The following is a 4,034-nucleotide window of genomic DNA, read 5'->3' as shown; positions in this document are numbered from 1 at the left end:
CATTCCAAGACTCAGGAAACGCCAATTCCTTCCTCTATTCCCTCTGCCTCATTGTTTTCATCTGAAGAACAACGGATATGGTACATAAATCTCTTTTCTTCTCGTTCCATTATTGATCCAAAATTCATTGATATGGATTTCTTTTCAAATGAGAGTTTTGAATGCATTCAGGCATTTGAAAACTCCAATCTTATTCCATTTATGTCTTTAAAATTGCCTGTTTACTCTGATTTAGTTAAAGCCTTCTATTCAAACCTAGAAATCCAAGAAGGCACTTTGATTTCTGAAGTTTATGGGATTAAAATGGTCATTGACCAATCCCTATTCTATGATTTAACCCAATTATCCAGTGAAGGTGTACCATTTGAAGGTACACTGATTGATATTAAATGCTTCATTGCCATACCCACACCTAGTCACCCGCTTCCTTCAACACTTTAACATCCCTCTTGATTCTGAACCTTATGTTCCAATCAAGAGATCCTTTCTAATAGGCACGGTTGTCATTGCATCCTTTGGTTATCAAAAAGAGCATGATGGCTCTTGGGTAAAAAAGGGTGCTCGACCTGTTGATGAAGAAGGACATGGTGGAGAAGATTCCTCTCTTCTTTAAAAGATTTTGGATAGGTTCGATGATCTTCAAACCTTTGTTGGTGAAAGGTTTGATACTTTGGAGTTACAAATGGACATGCGCTTCAATGAGATGGAGTCAAGAATCACCAAGGTCGAAGAAGATGTTTCTTATATTCATACAAGCTTTGATCTACCACCACCACCGCCACCATCATCTTAGTTTTCTAATATTTTTAATATTACTAGTACTTTATTTTCTAGCCGTGTATTTGACTATATTATGACATTTGAACAATTTAGTATTTCTTTATTTGCATGGTATGATTGAACAATTATGAATTATGTTATATGAATATGTGGTTTTTATAAATTTGATCTATCCATGTTTCTTGCTTCATGATTGGTTTATATTCTTCAATGAATGTCTTGTGAATGATTAGTAGTATATGAATGTTTTATACTTGTTACGCACTTTGGTTTTTTGTTGATGCCAAAGGGGGAGAGAAATAGGAATTAAATCAAGAACTCACATAAGTATTTAACTTAATTTCAAGTGAAGAATAAATTCAAAAACAAAGGGGGAGAATGGAAAATTAAGTGAGTGATCGACTAGGAAAAAGTGTGTATGTGTTTCTTGATTTCAGAGTTTTCATCATCAAAAAGGGGTAGATTGTAGAAGCAAGCTTCATGATGATGAATCAAGATTGATTCAAGGAGTTTTGATGATAACAAAGATGATGACAAAAAGCCCAAGAGAATGAGTTCAAGATTGAGTCAAGAACACTTCAAGAATCAAGAGAAATTTGATTTCAAGATTCAAGAATCAAGTTTCAAGATTCAAGTTTCAAGAATCAAGAATAATCAAGTTGAAGATTCAAGAATCAAGAAAAGACTCAATCAAGATAAGTACTAAAATGTTTTTTCAAAACATTGAGTAGCACATGAATTTTTCACAAAACCTTTTACCAAAGAGTTTTTACTCTCTGGTAATCGATTACCAGTAGCAAAGATTTTTTTCAAAAAAGATTTCAACTGAATTTACAACGTTCCAATTGATTTCAAAATGGTGTAATCGATTACAATGATTTGGTAATCGATTACCAGTGATAAGTTTTGAACAAAAGTCAAAAGATGTAACTTTTCCAATGGTTTTCAAGTTTTTCTAAAGGTCATAACTCTTCTAATGGTTTTCTTGACCAGACATGAAGAGTCTATAAAAGCAAGACCTTGATTTGCATTTTATCAATTCATTCAGAACAATCATTACAATCCTTGAATCTCTTTGAACTTCTTCTTCTTCTTCCTTTGCAAAAGCTTTCTTAAGTTTTTTGGTTTTCCAAACCTTGAAAACAAAACTTATGTTATTCATCTTTTTTATTCCCTTCTCCCTTTGCCAAAAAGAATTCGCCAAGGACTAACCGCCTGAATTCTTTTGTGTCTCCTTTCTCCCTTGTCAAAGAATTCAAAACGACACAGTCTGATAATTCTTTTGATTCTTCCTTTTCCCATAAACAAAAGATTTCAAAGGACTAACCGCCTGAGAATTCTTTTGTTTTCCCCTTCACAAAGTTTCAAAGGACTAACCGCCTAAGAACTTTGTCTTAACACATTGGAGGGTATATCCTTTGTGGTACAAGTAGAGGGTATATCTATTTGGGTTGTTGTGACTGAGAACAAGAAAGGGTACATCTCTTGTGGATCAGTTCTAGTGGAGGGTACATCCACTAGGTTGTTCAAAGAGAACAAGGGAGGGTACATCCCTTCTGGATCTTTGCTTGTAACAGGATTTTTACAAGGTTGAAAAGAAATCTCAAGGACCGCAGGTCGCTTGGGGACTGGATGTAGGCACGGGTTGTTGCCGAACTAGTATAAAACTCTTGTGTTTGTCTTCTTCTTCCTTACACTCTTTAATTTCCGTTGTGCATTTTAATTATCGCTTTTATTTTTGGTTAAGTTTATATTTATGTTCTTTACTTTCTTAACAACATAGTAAAAGCCTAAGAAGGGTAAATTTTAATTAGTAAAGGTTCATTAATAATTAATTCAACCCCCCCTTCTTAATTATTCCGAAGCCACTTGATCCAACAATTGTAGTTGCAACATTGTGGTCAAGGTTTTAAATTGCATTCAAGGTTGCAGTTTCGCCACATCAAATACAACCACAATTGAGGTCATGTTACGGTTGCAAACACCCCAAAAACCCTTGACATTGTGGACAAAATCATGGTTGTGGATTGTTATTTAAAACCATGATTGTGGTTTTGGAACTCTAATTTGAGGAAGAAGAAGCAAGTTAAAATTGCCAACTGTTTTGCAGCCACAATCTGTTTTGCAGCACATAATGCAGCCGCAATCTGTTTTGCAGCAAGTTAAAATTCGTGGACCATTATTTAAATACAGCCACAATCTGTTTTGTAGCACTGTTGGCTCCTTTTGGGTTCTGTTTTTTCAGAAACCCTAATTTGAGGAAGAAGAAGCAAGTTAAAATTGCCAACAATAAACCTCATTAACGGCGTTACTTTCAAATTTAACGGCAAGGACTATGTTGCAACACTTATTCAAAGATAGAGACTATTTTTTACATTTCAAAAAGATAGGGACTAATTTGCAAAATGGGTACAAAGACAGGGACCAAAATCCCTATTCACTCAAATCTAATATAAGTATAACAAACTCAACTTATCACAATTCGCATCATCTTACCACTCATTGTGTAACATCACTTGTCCCAAGGATTTAATCACACAATCACATTCCACACCTTCACATTAATCACGTGTTCACAACAACACATCTCAAGTACAACACAATGTCTCACACTCACATAATTTATTACCCACCATCGGGTAACGAGTTATAATAGTCATTACGCAGACATTATGCAACAGATACACTAAGACTCAATCTTATATGCAATGTGGTACTATGTTAGTGAAAACCTTATTAGACACCTAGGAGTACATGACAAGACAGACAACACACTGGCAAGTCAAGTCACTCTCACTAGCTAAAATTATAAGGAGATCAGTCAAGGCACACTATTTTGCGAGAATGCTCCAATCATGTGTGATCGGCACAAGCTTAAAGAAGCAGTTAAATTGGGTGCATTTACCCCCAAGGCATAGACTCTGAAGAGTCTGTTAGGGCCTCTCCCTTCTGATTTAGGTCCAACTCAGAAAACATTTTAGCACGTAAACTCTATCTATGAACTATACAAAACACACGACTCCTCAATTATTCTCAAAATAATTTTATTTTGTCGCGCCATAAAGTGACTAAATTCGTCGGGTTCCCATCACAATACTTGTTGCGCATTAACTCATTACCCTTAAAGGGTCTTACAGTCATGTGATTGTATGATTCATAGCTCACAACTAAATGCACATAACATCTCAATACACATGTATCTTACAATTCAACACATACTCAATTTATCACATACACTCAATCTCAATCACAAT

The sequence above is a fragment of the Glycine soja genome, chromosome 5 (genome assembly GCF_004193775.1).
Source record: "Glycine soja cultivar W05 chromosome 5, ASM419377v2, whole genome shotgun sequence".
In the NCBI taxonomy this organism is placed as follows: domain Eukaryota; kingdom Viridiplantae; phylum Streptophyta; class Magnoliopsida; order Fabales; family Fabaceae; genus Glycine; species Glycine soja.
This window is presented reverse-complemented; position numbering follows the sequence as displayed.